This window comes from Bactrocera latifrons, unplaced genomic scaffold (genome assembly GCF_001853355.1).
Source record: "Bactrocera latifrons isolate USDA-ARS-PBARC rearing strain unplaced genomic scaffold, ASM185335v1 scaffold_539, whole genome shotgun sequence".
Lineage (NCBI taxonomy): Eukaryota > Metazoa > Arthropoda > Insecta > Diptera > Tephritidae > Bactrocera > Bactrocera latifrons.
In genome coordinates, this window is record NW_017537200.1 from 61,541 (window position 1) to 70,672 (window position 9,132).

Here is a 9,132-nt window from a genome sequence, read left to right on the forward strand (position 1 = left end):
ACCAAAAGCGCATGGATGATATTTAAATCAGACATGTAATATAACCAAAAATAATAATTAAAATATAAATTTCAGTAGCTTAGTATATAAGTATAAGTGATTCTGAGACACAAAATAAATACAGTAAAGTTAAGCAAGTAATCATGATAACACCATACATTTGTATACCAAAAAACAAAATAAATAAATAATTGACACAAAGCAAGTACTAAATTTAATAAGAGAAAAAATTTGCAATTTTCAGGGCTTCGTGTGATGATTTGTATACAATGGAAATACACACATATCGGAATTATCACAAATGTTCATAAAAATTGCTATTATGCTTCAAATCTGGGACGATAACCAATTAGTTAAATTTAAATTACGCTCACCGACAGTACTCACAGTGTTCAATGTTTGAAAAACAAACACGTTTTTCCTTTTTTATTAATCTTCTACTGTTAATATTATTAACATACACAACATACACAATGAAATTTTGCTGTGAACAACTATTATTAACTAAATGTTGGATGTTCAAAACGTTTCTCTTTACCTTGACAATGATTCTCAGGTATAAATATACTTTTTCTTTCAATAATTAAAAAAAAAATCGTTGAGAATAATATTTATTTCCGAATTTCTTTTCGCCAACGTTTTTACTAAATATATCACAGACTTGTTAGAAAAGTTGGTGTTGCGGGTTCAGAACAAAATAACAAAGGTTCGTACAACTAGTCTACACTTGTTAAATGTGTGGATGTGTTATGGAATAGTATATGTATGTACTTATATAAGTTCAAAATATTACTTCAGTGTAACAATTCAATTTGTTTGGGAAGAGGTAGTTTTATTGAGCGATGGGTGAGCTTACTTATATAAAAATGATTTTGCTTTTGAAAAGTCTATGGAATATAAATTTTTATATTTACATTTTTTAATTTATGATTTGTGTCGTCCTGCTTTCATAAGATATATTACTTAAGACTGTACTTCTGAGTCGATGTAATTTTTGGAAGGTAATTTTTTGAAAACTGCCAGTAGTAGAAATACTATGCATATAGAATTGTTCGAAAAAATTGGAGCAACTAACAAGAGAAATAAAGCACATCTTATGAATTTTACAGTGATATTTAAAGGAAAACTTAATATAAAAATATATGTATACCTAACGCTGTAAATCGGTTAAATTATTTGGGACATTTTATTATATACAATTGACCACATCTGAAACTCTAAAACTCTATGAGAATCTTGACAACGTTATATTTTCCTTGTAGAGTCGTATAACTGTTTGCTATAAAAAAGAAGTATAATCCAATTAAAATGGGTATTTTGGCTACAATTGTCATTATTTAAAAAAAACACTTTCTGAACCAACAACTTTGCGAATTTTTACGTCCTAAAAGATAGACAATTCATTATATTACATATTTGACTCTTAAATATTGCAACAAATAAATTGATAGCAAGTTTTAAATTTAACTGTGGTTGTTCTTCTTTCATGGAACACGTGTGTACATCAACACAAATGAAATATATATACTTTTGAAACATGCGTTTAGCTTTGCCAAATACTATTACAAATTCATTTGAATAAAAGCTTTGACAAAATGATTCCCCTATAAATACAGAGTATCATGCTTGTTTTCTTAATCCCTTTTCAAACATATAATTGTAAGCAACAAGTTTATGTTAAGTAAGTTTTGCAATTACTATTTAATATTTGTAGAAAAATGGGTGAACAAAAATTTGTAAAGTAAAATTAATCACCAAAATATATAAGAAAGCTCAGGTTCACTGCCAAAAGATATTTATATGTATATCTAAAATGAGTGCATATGAAATAGGTATAGAGATGTGTAGGATTGATTGATTACAAAACGAGAAATGCACCGCGACCTTAGGTCTATTGTGCCCTCTCTAAAATTATAAACACTCACCCAGACCCAGCATATTGTATGGGATTACTAAAATATTTATATATATTGAAGTCGAAAATCTTTTAAACTTAAAATGGGTGCATTGTATGAAGTGTAGTAGTATAGTAAGAGAACTATTCGAAAAACGGTTACACTTTATTAATCTAAATTCATAGTTTTTGTTATTAGAAAAATGAGTGAATATAAATTCCATACATTAATATATAGCTCTGATTTATTATTTACCCTACAATTGTTTATAGTAGCCCATTCACAAAAAATTTCAAAACGATTGTGTTTTACTGGCTGGAATTAAAATGAACGATCTCCGAAATGGATTAGTTTACGTAGAACTAAATATATTGATTGTTAATTTGGTCCATATCATAATGCGCTTTTGCAACCACCAGTTTTTGAGTAAAGTTCTTACCTACTTAGACATAGACCTTTATTACTAAAAACTTAAGCCGGAGTATTAGAATCCTTGGATCTGCATACATTCTCTTATTCTCACAAATATATGAGGTTATTTGAGAAATTTATAAATATAAAACTATGTACGAATTTTTTATATCTATGTTAAGTCATTCCATTACTTGCTATTAAAAAATGTCTCCTATTTTCTCTTGGTGGCTTACGGTGCATACATATTTTTCAAGCTTATATAATTTATGCCACTATTTATCTAAACTGAACTGAAATGGATTCAAGAGTGTAATAATTTTGTATTTGAGTGTAATGTTGGTAGGAATCTTATTAAAACTGAAAAAAAGCCTTGATAAAATAACATTTTTTTAGATACATTCAGATTACTATGTAATTATTCATTATGTTAAACGTTAAGCAAAAACAATTGTCAAGTCTTTTATTAGCATTGCATAAGCTTATTTGCGAATCTAGACCTAAATAATAAAAATACATAATCTATTTTTTTTTATTTGCTTTGACTAATATGATTATTTGCTGTGCTTTTTTTTTTTTTTTGTTTTTTCCTCACGCAATGTGAAACTACTGCGTGTCGTTTCTTAAAAATACATTCGGGTCCAGAAACAAATAAGTATATAGCTATGTATACATGTATGTTCATACAGTTTACAATTCGTTTCAACTTACAAAAGGAAACGTACGTTATCAGGTTTACCCTCAGCTTCGCTCGCATCGAAATCTTAAATAAAGATTAAAGATCATTTACAAAAACAAATAACTAATAAAAATTCAATGCTTTGTTAGGGTTTTCAATCTTTAAAGTATACAAAGTTTTATGATGATCGGTTCAGTGGTTTCGATGTGAAAGCGTATATAACAAAATTTAATTCACGTTTATAATACTATATACAATTCAGGGATGTAATGCACTGCAATATTATAAAAACCCACTTCTTAAGCTCTAAATGTAGTCGAAAAAGATTTTAACACTAACATCGTAATATTGCAAATATACATATGTTTCGAATTTACCGTTCATTTTCCTAATTCACCTTGAAATTTAATTAAAACAGATGCAATTTCTTAATATCAATACGTTTTTTAGTATAAAAAACTCTTTTCTTACCATACCTTCGGAGAGGATAAATTCGGAAATAAAGTGAAATCAATATGATCGAAGATAAATACGTATATACATATACACCATCATTATAAAAATATTAAAAATAGCTCATGACTATGCTACTCGTACACTTATTGCAATAATGAAAAAAATGTTTTCCTTTTCAAACCTCAAATGTTGTGAAATCTGAATTGATGCTCACAAATCCATTGAAAATGTAATTAAACATAGTTTCTTTTATGGTAATGTATGTATGTAAAACTTATTTTAACATAAAACCTTTTACACTTAAAAACTCATCATTTACATATATTCAAAATAAGTATGCTCGTGAACTATTATGTGAGTATGCACACATAAGCATAATCACATAAACAGAGAAACGCGAAACGAATATAGATATTATTGTAAGTCATAAGGAGCAAACTTTGTAATTTACGAGAAAATAAAATTATTTGCTTTCAGAAATAATTGTATGAAATTTATTTATAATAACTTAGGACATAAAATCGCTTTTTTCCGTCTATCCTTTATGTAAAAAATGAGATACCCGTTCCTCAAGAATTTTTCTTTTACCAGTGAACATGGCACTATTTAATATGTAACTACTATACTACTGGTTAGAACATTATTTTATTGCCACTTTCTTTATTTAACGCAACACCTTAGTACATAACTGCAATGTTCAAAGCTACTTAGTATATACTGGACTAACGCATTACGTCAAAACTGCCAAGGCAAAACATCTACCCGAGGATCGAGATACATATATATAATTTGGACTATTAATTTTTTTCAATCCCATCATGAAATTTCCTGGGAAATACCGTAAAAAAATTCCCTAAAAATTAGAGCCCTTAATATTAACATTAAGGACTGGACCAACGCATGTAAAAATTTTGTATTGAAAATACACGAAAATCGTGATTTTTTATCTTTAAATGTATATAGCTTAGAGGCATTTTATGGCATCGCTTTGACTTTAGACACATATTCCTGAAAATTCAACACTCTACAAAAGTGCCCATTGCGACAAAGTCGAAACTCACACCGGCGAAGTAGCACGGGGCTCTAAAACTGTTTTTCCACGAAACTCCCATTTTTTGTGTATATCTTGAAAACGACAAGAGCTGTAGAAAAAATGAACATTACAAACTTGTAGGAAATATGATTTGCTAAAAAAAAGATCCAAAGGCAAAATCACCTTCATTAACACTTCTCGAGATATTCGGCTTTTTAAGTAAGCCTTTCTCATAGATGGTATCTAATAAAAAATGTATAAAATTTCCATACACTAAACGAAATCGTTTAGTTTATGAGGGTTAGGGTAGTATTGACCCGATGCCTATACCATATACTACTAACATGCCACATACTAAAAAAAAATCACTAGGTTTCATAAAGTCCTCACATACAATTACCAATATCACATTGAATAAAGTCAGCCAAATGTTCGAAAATCATGAATTTAGTTATGTGGGGCTAAGTCAAATTTTCATTAAATGTTATCCACTTTAGACCAAAGATACACTGTTATAATCAAACTCGCCCTCTCATTTCTATTGAGATACTCACATGCTGGCCGATATAAGCGGAATAAAGTCACTCGGTAGTTAAAAAATCTTTGAATGAATGGCTCCCATACGACATTTGCAAAGCCAGAAGTACATAACACTACATCAACTGGCAATAAGGGGCCGCATTGTTCTTATCGCACTGGTGAGCATAAAATCTACGTTTGCTCACAGTTCAGCCAGCTCGACTCCAAGGGTAAACTAACTACATTTACAAAGTTAGGTACGGGTATAAATTGTCTCAGCAAAATACATATCGTCACTAACTATCATAGCACATCGTCGTGTCCCATATGCCAACGGCGTCATCATACCTGGGATTGGATCACTACAAGGAGGACGGGCAAAGGGAGAAGTTACATTCTGCATATCAATGCGAAGGCTTGATACTAAATTTCAAGTAAGTACGATTATCTTACCGAAAATTACTAACCATCTCCCAACCTCCACTTTACCGACGACTTTTTGGCCGCATCTTACGGACTTGACACTATCGGCATTATTCCCAGTCCGGATCAATAGACATTTTAATTGGAATATATGAAGTAGACAAATTTCTACTACACGGACTACGTAAGGGTTAACAGGGTACACCAATGGCACAAAATACTGTATTCGGATGGGAACTGTTGGCAACGCTGTTAATTTAGGAAGTCCGCCGGTGAACATTTCAACTTTACTTTCCGACCTTCATTTAACTCAACTCATCCACAATACACAACTCGAAGAGCTACAAGATGTTCTAGCAGCAACGCACTTGAGGCACGTTGACTCAGAGGACAATCTCACTGATTGCTCTTCCCATGGCATGGCATGGTCCGGAATGGCTACATGAGAACAACATTAACTGGACGACTTCTGCAGAACCACACACTATAGATCTCGAGCTAAAATCTTTTTTTTTCACATGGTCAGAAAGTGCCTTTGCACATTTGTTGATTGATGCAGCAACTGAGTCAATTCCGAGATCGCCTTCAAAATCGTGACTGTGAACATACCAAGGCGCATTTACCGCACGTCTTAAAACTTTGCTTTGAAATCGCTGGATTTGTGCAGCAATGCTATGGCTTGGGTAGCCCCAATAGCCAATATATGTTTCTGATTATATTTCTAATTCTTACTTTTTCTTTTTGACATGTGCACTCCATCTAAGTTTTGTGTCCAGGGTCATGCCTAGGTAGTGATGGGACAAGGGTAAATACCCGAAAAGTAAATTGGGTATTTAAATGTAAATGGGTATTTACCCAAAATGTGGGTATAAATCAGAACAAAGAAAAATGTAAATAAATTAATAGAATTCCATTTTTTAGTTGGGAAAATCTGCCATTACATTTATGTTTAGCGCCTGTGACATAGTGTGAATGAACTCCAATGCATCTACTTCCTCAGACGGATCTAGATCACTTCCTTGTGCCTTAGGATTTAGCAAATTCGTAGCTAAATGTATCGGTTTTACCGTTTTTTTAAATCGTGTGTTGAATATGGTTGATAGCTCAGTTTTTTCGGCATCATTCAGTATCATATTTGAAGCAAACTCTAATTCAAGCTTGCTTTTAATTTCATTAAACTCGAAATATACCACGTGTATATTAAATACATTTGATTCTAGCGAACAAATCCATTTTGTAATGAAACCAAATATTTTTGAGCTTAAATTTAATTGCTCCCAAAATATTTCGCTAAGTAACTGTGATTTAATATCGGCTTGCAGATTAATTTCTTCATGAACTGCTAAGGTCTGAAGGGATGCTTTAGTTTTTATTACACTCAGCATTGAATAGTAGAAACTTCCCCACCTTGTTTTGGCTGGCAGTTTTAATTGTTTACCGATTCTTTTTCTTTCACAATTTTAGCTAAAGTTGCTGTTAGAACTTGGTTGTTTTTAATTGTTTTGATTATATTTACAATATTTGAGTAAGCCTTCTGTAAGGTATCGCATTTTAAAAAATCCTGACAAACTAAATGAAGGCTATGCGCTACACAACCCATAGGTACAACATTCGAGTAGGCTTCTTTTACTATTTTGAACGCTTTTTACATATTTGCAGCATTGTCACCAATTAACACAAACAATTTTTGTTCACCGTATTCCTTCATGATTTTAATAATTTCCTGTGATAAGTACTGAGCTGTATGCCGATTGGCCTGTGTTGACAGACTTTTCACAAATACAGTTTCTGGCTATGATATGAGAAAGTTTACAACACCTTCATTACGAATGCTACACCATCCATCAATTTGAATATGTAAAAAATTTGCTGCGTTTAGTTGCAGAGTGATGTCCATACTCATCTCGTTATAAATTTTATCCAGATATATGCTGAAAATCACTTTTCTAGTTGGAGTCTTGAAATGTGGATTAAGGTCCTTGAAAAAGTCCTTCCACAATGGGTGCTCCACCATTGCCAAAGGAGCGCCGGTTCCAAATATAGCCTTAGCTAAGTTGTATTATGCTAAATTCGAAAGAAGATGCTTTTTTAAATCAGATGAAGGCGGAGAATAAATGTCTGTCTGTATCTTGGTTTTTGCCACTTTGGATGCAAGCATGTCTTGAACTCATTGTTTTCTTAATAATGGACATTATTAATACATAATTGATGCACGTTATTATATGTTTTGCCATTTTATTTACATTCGCAAATTTGTACCGCTGTTCGCAATGTGAGCATGAAACTTCATTGATGAATAATTAACACGCGCACTTTATTTCACTTACTAATCGTTGGGAACAAATATTTAAGATGAAAAAAATTCTTTTTATGCACTTGATTCAGGTTGTTGTTGCCGTCGCTCCCACATATTGAATTCACATAAGCACGCTGATTAGCGGCTCTTATTAAGAATTGTTGTTACTTATGTTCATAGTAAATGTTCTCATTTCTGTTATTTTACGTAAAAACAAGTATATCTTAGTCAAATGAGTTTTTACTCGAAATTAGATAAATACCCGGGTATGAAACTGGGTATAAATGGGTAAATACCCTGCGCTGGGTAAATACCCAGGTCTAAACCCATCTCTATGCCTAGATATTTCGCAGTATTATGATGTGCTATTTGCAAACCGTTTAAGTGCAAAAGCATTTGAATATTTAGTATGTTATATGTGAAATCAATGTGTACTGATTTAGTTTCGTTTAATTTTATTCGCCATTTAGCTGTCCATTCATTCCTGCAATCTTGCAACTGATGCAGTTTGCCTTTTGCCGACAAAACTGACAGTGAAAGACCTAACACACTACCCTGAGGAACACCAGCCTTTATTTCCTTTAAATCAGAGTACATATTGCCATGTTTAATTCAAAAAAAAAAAAAACGTCCGAAAGGTATGATTTTAAAATATTGTAATATTTTTTTGGCAAAAGCATTTTAATTTTGTTTAAGAGCCCACCTTGCCAAACTTTATCAAAGGCTTTAGCCACGTCGAGGAAAACGGCCGAGCAAACTTTTTTCTGCAAAGGCATTTTCAAAGACTCCAGTTATTGTATGTACTTGGTCAATAGTGGAGTGATTTTTTCTAAACCAAACTTCCTCTCTTCAATTATGTTGTTAATACGCACAGCAAGCAGTTTTTCAAAAAAAGTATTGGCAAGAGAGATATGGGCCGATACGAAGTAATTTCATGCGCTGGCTTACCAGGTTTATTGAACATAATCACCTCTGCAGTTTTCTAATAAATAGATACGTATTGAAGATTTATAGTTAACGTTGTGAGGAAGCTGTTTTAGTATTTCAATAATGGGTCAAACCCAGTCGATTTTTTAGACTTCAGTTTTTTTTTATTTCTGCACATACCTCATCGTTAGTTATTAGAGGAATTCCGGTATAATTCTCGTAAGTAAGAGGTTTCGTTTCTGCTGCATTGGATGTGTCATATGGTTTGAAGACACCTTCAACGTATGCCGAAAAAACATTTTCTTCTCTATATCGCTTCCATGTCTGGTCTGCTTTTTTGATGGGATGATGCTGAGTTACGGGTCGAGAAAAATATTTTGTACACTTTCAAAGTGAATAATCATTCCTATGGTCGTTAGATAAACTTTTCAGACAATAGCAGAGAGTTATATTTTTAAATGCCTTTATCTTATTGGTAAGTTTTTTACAGAAT

At 32.1% G+C, this 9,132-nt stretch overlaps 1 protein-coding gene across 2 annotated transcripts in view; it reads left to right on the forward strand.

Moving 5' to 3' along the window:
* Nucleotides 1-3,921, forward strand: part of LOC108974192 (protein phosphatase 1 regulatory subunit 14B) — a gene marked incomplete in the record, with an annotated part of 44,888 nt that extends 40,967 nt beyond the window's left edge. For both annotated transcript variants that reach the window (XM_018941895.1, XM_018941896.1), the window contains 1 exon segment: nt 1-3,921.
* Between the last annotated feature and the right edge of the window lie 5,211 nt (nt 3,922-9,132).